The following is a 13,294-nucleotide window of genomic DNA, read 5'->3' as shown; positions in this document are numbered from 1 at the left end:
CTCTCTGCCTGTCTCTCATGAATAAATAGAATCTTAAAAAACAAAACAAAAACACAGCACTTTGAGAAGCATATAGGGTATGCAGGAAGAGGATTTTTTTACTAATCTCAGGAGAGGCCGGGGTCTTCAGGATGCTCCTTCAAGAACAAAAGACCTGGCAGGCCATTTCTTTTCCCTGCCTCCCACCTCTCCCAACCTAGATAGACCAGTACTGCAGGGAACAGTTCAAATACTCTCCATATAGCTTGCTAACATCACCTGCCCTGCCCCTGTGTTCTCTTGTGGACTTACTCCGTCCATCCCAGTACACCCCACTCCAGAGTGGCTCCTGATATATTTCATTTTGTAAGCAGCTCCAACAGTGACCAATGCCACTCCTGAGGAGAGAGGAAGATAATCACACATACACACCAGTTTGACTGCAGTTCCAGCAGTTGTCTGGGGGCGGACACCTGATCCGACTGCCAGTCCACCCCCACAAAAACCTCACAGGGGGGCAGCACAAGGAGAGAGCCCTGTCGTTCAGGGCCACTGCAACCCCAGCAGACAGGCTGGAAGCAGATACCTGGTCTAACTTCAGGCACCACCTACCAACAAAAGCCTCTCAGAGGACAACACAGGAAGAGAGCCCTGCAGTACAGTGCAACTACAGACTGAGCGAACAGGCTGAGGGCAAAGCAGGCATGTGGTCTGACCCAACAAAGAGCCTAAGTTACTGCCAGACTGGCCCCATAACAGCACAGGGACCAAATCCTGCCCACAACAGGCAAAGTGGGCCATTGCAGCCAACTAGACCGAAAGCAAACATGGCTCAACCACAACAGTAGAGCACAAAAATACACATAGGACACGTCCCTGAAGCACCTGGTTCTGGTGAATAGAGAACATTGTCCTGCAAGACACCACAGCGCCTCTTCTTCATGAGGCCACGACTTTCAAGGTCAGCAGATGTAGCTAACTTTCCTAATACATAGAAACAAACACAGAGAGTTACACAAAACAAAGAGAGGAACATATCCCAAACAATGGAACAGGACAAAATTATAATTTATTATTTATTGGTTACAATTATACCAAAAGAGCCAAATGAAATGGAGACAAGCAACATGCCTGATAGAGAATTCAAACTAACAGTCAAAAAAGATACTCACTGGACTTGAGAAAAAAAGAGTAAAGTATCTCAAAGAACCTTCAACAAAGACATAGAAGATATAAAAAAGAACCAGTCAAAGATGAAGAACTCAATAAACCAAAATTTAAAATACACTAGAGAGAATCAGGGGAACATGGCTGGCTCAGTTGGAGAAGCATGTAACTCTTGATCTTGGGTCATAAGTTCAAGCCCCATGTTGAATGTAGAGATTACTTAAATATTTTTTTTTAAAAATACACTATAGGAAATCAACCCCACACAAAAGGAAGCAGAATAATGGATGAGCATCTTCAGGGTGATCCATCTATATGCTGCTTACAAGGGACTCACTTCAGACCTAAGACATGCAGACTGGAAGTGAAGGGGCAGAAAAATATTTATCATGCAAATGGGTGAAAAGGAAGCTGGGGTAGTAATACTCAGACAAAACAGACTTTAAAACAAAGACTATAGCATGCCTGCATGGCTCAGTCAGTTAAGCATCTGCCTTCAACTCAGGTCATGATTCCAGCATCCTGGGATCCAGCCCCACATCAGGCTCCCTGCTCAGTGTAGCTCTCCCTGCTAATGCACTCACTCTCTCTAATAAATAAATAAAATATTTTTTAAAAATTAAAATAAAGACTAACAAAAGGCAAAGAAATATACTACAAAATGATAAAGGAAACAATCAAACAAGAGGATACAACAATTATAAATATTTATCCACCATGGGAGCACCCAAATACCAACAGCAGTGAATAACATACATAAAAGAAGAAATTGATAATAATACAATAATAGTAGGGGACTTTAACACCCCACTTACATCAATGGATAGATTATCCAGACAGAAAATAACAAGAGTGGCTCAAATGACACACTGGACCAGATGGATCTAACACTTATATTCAGAACATTACAACCAGGGGACCCCTGGGTGGCTCAGCAGTTTGGCGCCTGCCTTTGGCCCAGGGCGTGGTCCTGGGGTCCCGGGATCGAGTCCCGCTTCGGGCTCCCGTCATGGAGCCTGCTTCTCCCTCCTCCTGTGTCTCTGCCTCTCTCTCTCTCTCTGTCTATCATGAATAAATAAATAAATAAATAAATAAATAAATAAATAAATCTTAAAAAAGAAAAAAAAGAAGAACATTACAACCAGAAACAGTGGCATACGCTTCTTCCTGAGTGTACATGGAACATTCCCCAGAATAGATCACACGTTAGAATACAAAACAAGTCTCAACAAATTCAAAAAGATTGAAACCATATCATGCATATTTTCTAACCACAACAGTATAAAACGAAATCAATCACAAGATAAAATCTGGAAAGAATACATACATATACATGGAGGCTAAGTAACATGGTACCAAACAATGAATGGATCAACCAAGAAATCAAAGAGGAAATCAAAAAATACATGGAGATGGGGCACCAAGTGGCTCATTCAGTTGAGAGTCTGGCTCTTGATTTTGGTTCAGGTCATAATCACGGGGTCATGAGATTGAGCCCCATGTCAGGTTCTGCACTCAGCACAGCATCTGCTTGGGATTCTATCTTCCCCTCTGCCTCTACCCCGTTCCTCCCATACTCTTGCATTCTCATTCTCTCTTTCTCTCTCTCTCTCTCAAATAAATAAATAAATAAATAAATAAAATCTTTTTAAAAAATACATGGAGATAAATGAAAAGGAAAAAACAATGGTCCAAAATCATTGGATGCAGCAAAAAATGTTTGAAAAGGGAAGATTACAGTGGTACAGGCCTCCCTCAAGAAGCAAGAAAAATCTCAAACAACCTAACCTTATATCCCAAAAAAGCTAGAAAAAGAAGAATAAAAAAAGCCAAAATCCCATAGAAGAAAGGAAATAATAAAGATTAGAGCAGAAAGAAATGAAACAGAGACTTTAAAAAAAACATAGTACGATGGATCAAGGAAACCAAGAGCTAATTTTTTTTAAAGATCAAGAAAACTTATAAACCTTTAGCCAGACTCAGGAAACAGGAAGAGGTAGGGGGGATGGGAATCAAATAAATAAAATTAGAAAGATAAATAACAACCAACACCACAGAAATACAAAGGATTATAAGAGAGTATTATCAAAAAGTATATGCCAATGAATTGAACAACCTAAAAGTAATGGATAAATTTCTAGAAATATGTGACCTTCCAAAACTGAATCAGGAAGAAATAGAAAATTTGAACAAACTGATTACTGGCAATGAAACTGAATCAGTAATCAAACAATTCCCAAAAAACAAAAGTCCAAGACCATATGCACTCACAGATAAATCTACCAAATATTTGAATTATCCCAAAAAAATAGAAGAGGAAGAAAGGCTTCCAAATTTATTCTATAAGGCCAGAATTGCCCTGATACCAAAGCCAGATAAAGACACAACAAAAAAAGAAAACTAGCCCAATATCTCTGATGAACATAGATGCAAAAATCCTCAAAAAATATTAGCAAACTATAAACAACAATACATTAAAAAATCAGCACAATCAGGTAAGGTATATTCTCAGGATGCAAGAGTGGTTCAATATTCACCAATTAATCGATGTGATGCATCACATCAACAAGAGAAAAGATAAAAAAAAACCATGATCATTTCAATAGATGCAGAAAAAGCATTTGACAAGATTCAACATCCATTCAAGATAAAAACTCTCAACAAAATGAGGTTAGAAGGAACATACCTCAACATAATAAAGGTCATATATTTTTAAAAAACATAGCTAACATTATACTCAATTGTGAAAAACTGAGAGCTTTTCTTCTAAGAACAGAAACAAGGCAAGGGTGTCCACTCTCACCATTTTTATTCAACATAGTACTAGAAGTCTGAACTGCAGCAATCAGGCAAAAAAAAAAGAAAGAAGGAAGAAGAAAGAAGAAAGAAAGAAAGAAAGTAAGAAAGAAAGAAAGAAAGAAAGAAAGAAAGAAAGAAAGAAAAGAAGAGAAAAAAGAAAGGTACCCAAATTAGTAAGAAAGAAGTTAAACTGTCACTATTTGCAAGACATGATACTATTTATAGAAAACTTTAAAGACTCCACCAAAAAACTACCAGAACTGAAAAAGAATTTAGTAAAGTCACAGGATACAAAATTAATATACAGAAATCTATTGCATTTCTATACACTAAAAATGAAGTAGCAGAAAGAGAAATTAAGACAGTAATCTCATTTACAATTGCACCAAAAAGAATAAAACACCTAGAAAGAACCTTAACCAAGAGGTAAAAGACCTATACTTTGAAAATTATAAAACTTTGCTGAAAAAAAATAGAAGAAGACCCAAACAAATGGAAGGATATTCCATGCTCATGGATTGAAAGAGCCAATATTTTTTAAATGTTCATACTACTCAAAGCAATCTTCAGATTTAATGCAATCCCTATCAAAATACCAACAGCATCTTTGCATTTTTCATGAAACAAGGACAAATAAGCCTAAAATTAGTATGGAACCACAAAAGACACAAATAGCCAAAACAATCTGGAAAAAGAAGAACAAAGATGGAGCCATCATAATCCCAGATTTCAAGATGTCACAAAGCTATAGTAATAAAACAGTCTGATATTAGCACAAAAATAGACTCATAGATCAGTAGAACACGATAGAGTCCAGAAATAAACTCATGCTTACATGGTCAATTAATCTACAACAAAGGAAGCAAGAATATACAATGGGAAAAGACTGTCTCTTCAACAGAAGTGTTGAGAAAACTGGACAGCTAGCTAATTGCAAAAGAATTAAATTGGACCAATTTCTTAGACCATACACAAAAATAAACTCAAATTGGATTAAAGACCTGAAAGCATTAAACTCCTAGAAGAAAACAAAGGCAGTAATTTATTTGACATTGGTTATAGAAACATTTTTCTATGCCTATCCCCTGAGGCAAGGAAAATAAAGGCAAAATTAAATTATTGAGACTACACAAAAATTAAAACTTCTGCATAGTGAAGAAATTCAACAAAACAAAAAGGCAACCTACCAAATGGGAGGAGATATTTGCAAATAATACATCCAATAAGGGGTTAATAACTAAAACATAAAGAACTTACACAACTTAACAGCAAAAAACCACAAATAATCCAATGAAAAAAAAATGGGCAAAAAACATGAGTAGACATTTTTCCAAAGAAGACATCTAGATGACCAAGAGAAACATGAAAAGATGCTCAACATCACTCATCATCAGGGAAATGCAAATCAAAGCCACAATGAGATCTCACCTTGCACTTGTCAGAATGGGCTAAAATCAAAAAGACAAGAAACATCAGGTGTTGGTGAGGATGAGGAGAAAAGGAACTCTCTTGCACTGTTGGTGAAAATGCAAACTGGTGCAGCACTATGGAAAACAGCATGGAGGTTCCTCAAAAAGTTAAAAATAGAATTACCATATGATCCAGTAATTCCACTACTCTGTAGTTACCCCCAAAAACCAAAAACACTAATTTGAAAAGACATATGCACCCCTATGTTTACTGTAGCATTCTTTACCATAGCCAAGATACAGAGGCAGCCCAAGGGTCCATTGATAAATGGGACCAAGCTGGGATTGAGCCCTGGGTCGGGTTCCCTGCTCACTGAGGAGTCAGTTTGCCTCCCTCTCCCTCTGCCCCTCCCTCCTCTCTCTTAAATAGATGAATAAATCTTTAAAAATATGTAAATTAAAGAAGGGTGCCTGCGACTCCCTGTCTCAGGTCATAAATTCAAGCCCCATGTTGGGAGTAGAGGTTAATGCTTAAAAACATTTTTTTGAATATATATATTACAAAATTCATAAGTCTATGTGACATACAGTGACTCATTGATGAAGATGTAGAATAATGGGAAGATTTATTTATTTATTGTCCAGTCAGTGCATGTAAAGATTCTTCTTAGTATGGTCCAGGAATCATTTCTTTCTTTTTTTTTTTATTATCAAATGAGCTATTTCTTCCTAATTTCATATCTTTGGCCACAAAAAAAAGGGTAGCAATGCTGTTATTACTCATTTTGCCATGGCGCTTATAATATATTTATATTGAAAGAATATGAATCGTCTAGCCTCCACGATACCCTACTACCATTTATTTAACGGGAAAGAGGAAGGGGGAGAGAGAGAAATTTTTTTTAAGATTTTATTTATTTACTTGTCAGAGAGCACAAGCAGGGGAAATGGCTCCTGCTGAGCAAGGACCCCAACATGGGACTCCATCCCAGTACCCTGGGATTGTGACCTGAGCTGAAGGCAGATGCTTAACCAACTGAGCCAATTGGGCATCCTGAATGCGATCTTTTTCAGTATTAACTCTAGGAGGGGAAAGTGTATATATATATATACAAACACACATAATTTTGCATATAAACAATGTGTAGTTGTTACTTTATGGGTCTATTTTGGAAGACTTTTTTTTAAAGATTTTATTTTATTTCTAAGTAACTTCTACAGCCAACATGGAGCTGGAACTCACAACCTGGAGATCAAGAGCCGCATGCTCCACCACCTGAGCCAGCCAGGTGGCCTGAGAGACTTTCTTGGTAACAAGGAAGGAGTCATTTCCTATATAGTGTAAGTATAGGTTCTATTTATCTGACAGCAATAAATCATATTTAAAATTTTGTTTTTATTTAAAAAATTCTAGGAGGATATACACTGAAATATTTCCAGTGGATGATAGAATTTGAGATGATTTTTAATTTTTTTCTATTGCCATATCTATTTTCAAGGTCTTTCCATCCAGGCTTTTATTTACTTATTTGTTTGTCTGGGCTAGGACTTTTTTTTCCTCTTTTATTTTGACAATTAACATTTAAAATATAAAATTTTCATAAGAGAAAACCTTTTTCATTTCAGATAAAGAGTGCCGTGTGATTAGCAACTATGTTAAGAAGGGCTATCTGGGTGGCTCAGTCAGTTAAGCATTCAACTCTTGATTTCGGCTCAGATCATGAGCTCAGAGTCCTGGGATTGAGCCCTGCACCAGGCTCCCCACTTGGCGGGGAGTCTGCTTATTCCTCTCCCTCTGCCCTTCCTCCCACTCATGCTTTTTCTCAAATAAATAAATAAAACCTTTATTTAAAAAAAAACCCACATAACATTAAATTTTCCTTCTTAATCATTTATAAGTATACAGTTTGGTAGTGTTAAGTATATTCACATTATCATGCAACAGATTTCTAGAACTTTTTCGACTTGAAAAACTGAAACTCTACTTTTTAAAACTATCATCAAATACTAATTTCCTTTATCCTCCCGCCCTCTCCTTCTGACTCTTGTTTCTGTGATTCTGACTACCTTGGATACTTCACATGTGTGAAATCATATGGTATTTGTCCTTTTGTGAGTGGTCCATTTCACTTAGCATAATATGCTCAAGGTTCATCCATGTTGTAGCATATGACAAGATTTCCTTTTTTTTAAGGTTGCATAATATTCTATTGTACCACATTTTCTTTGTCTATTTGCCCATCAGTGGACATTTGGATTGCTTCCACCTCTTTCTTCTATTATTTTTTAAAAGATTTTATTTATTTATTCATGAGAGACACAGGCACAGGCAGAGGAAGAAGCAGGCTCCATGCAGGGAACCCGACGTGGGACTCGATTTCAGGTCTCCAGGTTCACACCCTGGGCTAAAGGCGGCGCTAGGGATCCCTGGGTGGCGCAGCGGTTTGGCGCCTGCCTTTGGCCCAGGGCGCGATCCTGGAGACCCGGGATCGAATCCCACGTCGGGCTCCCGGTGCATGGAGCCTGCTTCTCCCTCTGCCTGTGTCTCTGCCTCTCTCTCTCTCTCTCTCTCTGTGACTATCATAAATAAATAAAAATTAAAAAAAATTTTTTTTAAAAATAAATAAAAAAAAAATAAAGGCGGCGCTAAACCACTGAGCCACCCGGGCTGCCCTACATCCATTATTTTTAAGCAAATCCTATATATCATATTTTTGGAAATATTCTTTATTTTATAATTAATCCCGTCCAAGTTATGTTATTTCATATTAAGTAAGTCATGCCCCTAATACAATTTAGTGTATTCAGTGCACTAAAACTGGGTAATTTATATACAGATTGCCTTAATATGACAACTTCAGATTTTCACCAGTATCAATGTTTGCTCTAAGACTACAAACAACTCAGATGGTAAACACATTTTAGACAAAAATTCTTAAATTAGAAAACTTTATGTTACTAAAACTCAGCTCTGACATTTTTATATTTTATTCAAGTATAATTAACATACGGTGTTATATTAGTTTTAGGTGTACACTGTAATGATTCAACAATTCTATACATTACTCAGTGCTCATCCCTATAACTGTACTCTTAATCCCCTTCATCTATTTCACCCAGTGCCCCATCTACCTCTCCTTTGGCAACCACCAAGGTGTTTTCCATGTAGTCTGAACATTTTGTTTTAATTTATTTTATTTTATTTTTTAAGATTTTATTTTTAAGTAATCTTTATACCCAATGTGGGACTAGAACTCACAATCCCAAGAACAAGAGTCACATGTTCCACTGACTGAGCCAGCCAGGAGCCCCTATAGTTTGAACATTTTATTTTTAAAAGATTCTTTTTAAAAAGATTTTATTTATTTATTCATGAGAGACACAGAAAGAGAGGCAGACATTTAGGCAAAGGGAGAAGCAGGCTCCCTGCGGGGGAGCCTAATCTGGAACTCCATCCCAGGACCCCAGGATCACCACCTGAGCCAAAGGCAAATGCTCAACCTCTCAGCCACCCAGGTGCTCCTAGTTTGAACATTTTAAAATTAGTGAGATGACTGGCAAAATTTGAATACAATTATAACAATGTTAATTTCCCAGCTTTAATACTCATACTACAGTTTATATAAGATATTCACATTTGGAGAAACTGGTTGAAGGTTATACTTATATTATTTTTACCACAATTAGGTAAATCTGAAACTAATTCAAAATGAAAAAGGTTTTGAGCACCAATATGTAGTTGACATCTTCTGAGTAAAACTTAAATTTGCTCTTTTAAAATTCTGAGGTTGATGGATTAGAGATTGAGCAATGCACAGTGAGAAGGTAAAGATAAAAGGATGATGGTCTTGGTCAAATTACATCCAAGGAAGCAGCAGGGAGCTTGCTGAGAGCTTCCTGCCCAGAGACCCAGCTACCTTTCTGATATGTAAAGGAGGGCCAAGTTCCAATAACCAAGCAGAGATACCCACCAAGTTCTTAATCTTTGCTTTTTTATACAACAGAATTTTTTCAAGCACCTGGGTGGCTCAGTCAATTAAGTGTTTGCCTTTGACTCAGGTCATGATCCCAGGATCCTGGGATGGAGCCCTGCATTGGGTTGCCTGCTCAGCAGGGAGTCTGCTTCACCCTCTCCCTCTGTCCCCCAACCCCCATTCGTACCTTCTCTCTCTCTCTCTCTTTCAAATAAATAAATAAAGTCTTCTAAAAATACACAAAAACCAGAATTTTTATCTGCAAAAAGACTAACTATGAAACTTAAGAGCCACTCAGAATACAGGAGAAAGGGGACTCTGTCGTTTTAATCTATTATTATTAGCATAAAGGAAAATATGCAAGTTAAATGAACTAAATCTGTTTTCTCAATAATGGGGCATAATTACATTTTTATGAATTTCTTCTTTGTGTTTTCTTTCTGTTGTCTACATGAGCATATCACAACGTCTCACAATATTCAATAGCTTTGAGCTAATGCCTGACCCTTTATTGTGCAACTAATACCATCTTTGAGCCTGATATTTAAAACTATGAGTAGTTATTAATTTCGCAGTAGTTATTATCCAGTAAGCAAGTACAAGTCTTATCTTAAAGATAAAGCTCTAGGCAGTATGAAAGAAAACTGAGCTAAATTAATATAACACAAGGCAAATAGACGATCTAAGAAAAATTCAAAGCAACCATTTTACTTAGATGATGCCAAAGATCCAGTTTCAGTCAACCAGATGGTTTTATCTTATATAGACACTACTTGAATGTTAGTTCCTTTTCTAGCTTTCTAGTCATGCCAATATGTTGAAGACAAGATCAGCTTCATCGAAATGAAATCTGTGCATTTGCACAAGGCCCTGTGCTCAGAGCAGCCCCTCAATTGTTTTCATGCTCTGCTGTCACCATCTTGAAATTCATAATGATTTTGGGACAGGGGATCCCACATTTTCATTTTGTACAGGGCCTTGCAAATTGTGGACCTGCTTCTGGCTGAAGACACCTCCAGTACCAATCAGCCCTCATCCAGGATAAGACTTCCACTATCCTGGCCTTCAGTGCCTAAAGCCCAGCCCCAGCCTCTGTCCCATCAAGCTGAAAAGGAAGATTCCAGCCTTAAGATTGTTGTCATTTGGGCACCTGGGTGGCTCAGTGGTTGAGCATCTGCCATCGCTCAGGGCGTGATCCTGGGGTCCTGGGATTGAGTCCCACATCCGGCTCCTGCATGGAGCCTGCTTCTCCCTCTGCCTGTGTCTCTGCCTCTCTGTGTGTCTCTCATGAATGGATAGATAACATCTTTTAAAAAATTAAAAAAGACTGTTATCATTTACCTAAAAGGTACTCAGTGAATGTTAATTTCTATCCCTTTCCCACTGTCTTTCACATTTTTCCTCTGCCTTCTCCCTCTTCCCCACCGTATTCTCCTTTTCTCCTTGCATTTCTTCCCCTGATTCACCCACCACCTCACCAATTCTTTCTCCTTCATTCTGCCTCCTCTCTTCCATTCTTGATGCTTCAAATTCCCACACCTCTCTTCCCCTTTTCTTTTTTTTCAAAGATGTTATTTATTTATTTATTTATTCATGAGAATACACAGAGAGGAGAGAGAGAGGCAGAGACCCAGGCAGAGGGAGAAGCAGGCTCCATGCCGGGAGCCCGACGTGGGACTCGATCCCGGGACTCCAGGATCACGCCCTGGGCGGAAGGCAGATGCTCAACGCCGAGCCACCCAGGCGCCCCACCCCTTTCCTTTCTAACTAATCCTCTCCCACCCCTGTTCTCCGTTCAGAGTGAGACCATCAAGGGCCGGTGCCCCAGAAGCCAGCGTAGCCAGAGACAACCCGGCTTAGTAGTTCAGCTAACGTCAGCTCTGAACTCCTAAAAGTGGCCATACTCTCAGGTCCTTTTGACCCTGCAAAAAGGGAGTCAACTACTGTCCCTTGACTTTTCCAACATACATTTAAAATTTTTATCCCGTGCTTTCTAATTTTTCCAGACTGAATAAAAGGAACATCCACCTTTCAGTCAAAGGATGTCTTGGGAAACAAGGTACCTTTGAAATAACCTGAAGAGGAATCTGAGGAAGATGAGATAGACCAGACACCTGAGGGGTTTCCGGAATCTTGGAAATCTGGGTAGGCCAGTCTGACTGCAGTCACTCTTGTCAGCATGGAAACTGTTAATGTGTTTTATTTGCACTTATGTAATCTGTCACCAGATAAGGTTAAGAGCAGTCTGTACATGCTTCACAGAAGGAGCTACCCTCTCTTTTTGAAAACCTTGCTAAATATGAGAAAGGTAAGCATTATACATTTTAGCTGGCAAAGCTGAAACGAAAACAAACAAATGAAACACATCTGGGGGTGGTGCCAACGCAAATGGCAGAAGTTGCTCTTGATTTGCCAGGGCCCCTGCCAAGTGAAGGCCTGATGATTTTGGTATGCAGGACTTTGTGCAGTTTCATAAAAGAAAATTCATTATTTGAACTGAAATATGATCAGGGTCACACAAAGGAGTATCTTAGTTCAGTCAAGGTAAAAGATGAACTAATCTTGAGTAGGTTCTGGAAAAGAAGTCATAATTCTTAATCTTACTGATGGGGGCAAAGTACAAAGAGCCCCTTCAATATCACTTGTGTTTTTGTTTATTAAGGGACTGTGGTTTCCTATTTTTTGAAAATATTTTATTTATTTATTTAAGACAGACAGAGCATGAGTGCGGACAGGGGCAGAGGGAGAAGGACAAGCAGACACCCAGCTCAGTGGGGAGCTCAATGGGGGGCTTGAACCCAAGACCCCAGGATCATGACCAGAGCCCAAGACAGATGCTTAACCAACCAAGCCAGCCAGGTGCCCCAGGACTGTGGCTTTCTAGAAGCAGAGATATTGTGGTAGTAGAGAGAGGAAAAAAATTACTTTTGTGGTTCAGTGACCGAAAAGTATTTTGTCAAGTAAATAAAGGAGTATGAGTAATCTATACTATACAAGATATTGTAGCAAATAAACTCCACATTTCCAGTGGCTAATTAATACAATGAAAATATGTCTCTTATCATATACAAGACCCATGTAGGTATGCCTAATCAGAGAGCAGTTTCCATGGTTATTCCAGGGTGCAAGTTCCTTCCTTCTTGAAGTTTGTCTGTTTTCCAAGATTTCAGGACTTTCTAAATTGGATGGTGTAAGAGAGAATGGAGAAGCCTCATCCACTTCTAAACATCCTGTAGCCCATCCAAGTGTCTCTCAACAGATGAATGGATAAACAAAATTTGGGAGGAAGGAATGGGGAGTTATTGTTTAAAACATACAGAGTTTCAACATCACTCATCATCAGGGAAATGCAAATCAGAACCACAATGATATATCATCTTATCTGTCATGTCAGGTATATCATCTTATACCTGTCAAAGTGGCTAAAATAAAAAATACAAGAAACAGCAACAGTTGGCAAGGAAGTGGAGAGAAAGGAACCCTCTTGCACTGCACTGTTGGTAAGAATGCCAACTGGAGCAGCCACTCTGGAAAACGGTATGAAAGTTCCTCAAAAGGTTAAAAATAAAACTATCCTGGGACCCAGGAAATCACACTACTGGGTATTAACCCCAAAAATACAAAAACACTAATTCAAAAGGATATGTACATCCCTATGTTTATTGCAGCATGATTTACAATAGCCAAATTATGGAAGCAGCCTAAGTGTCCACCAATAAGTGAATGGATAAAGAAGATGTGGTAGAGAGGCCCTGGGTGGCTCAGTCAATTGAGCGTTGGACTCTTGGTTTTGGCATAGATCATGGTCTCAGAGTTGTGGGATCAAGCCCTCCATCTGGCTCTGCATTCAGCATCAAGTCAGCTTGAGATTCTCTCTCCTCCTTCTACCCCACCCCCACTCACATGCATGTTGTCTCTCTTTTTCTCTTTCTCTAAAATAAAAATAAGTACATCTTTTTTAAAAGG

The sequence above is a fragment of the Vulpes lagopus genome, chromosome 6 (genome assembly GCF_018345385.1).
Source record: "Vulpes lagopus strain Blue_001 chromosome 6, ASM1834538v1, whole genome shotgun sequence".
NCBI classification, from domain to species: Eukaryota; Metazoa; Chordata; class Mammalia; order Carnivora; family Canidae; genus Vulpes; species Vulpes lagopus.
The sequence above is the reverse complement of the archived record's forward strand: the minus strand, read 5'-3'. Positions refer to the sequence as shown.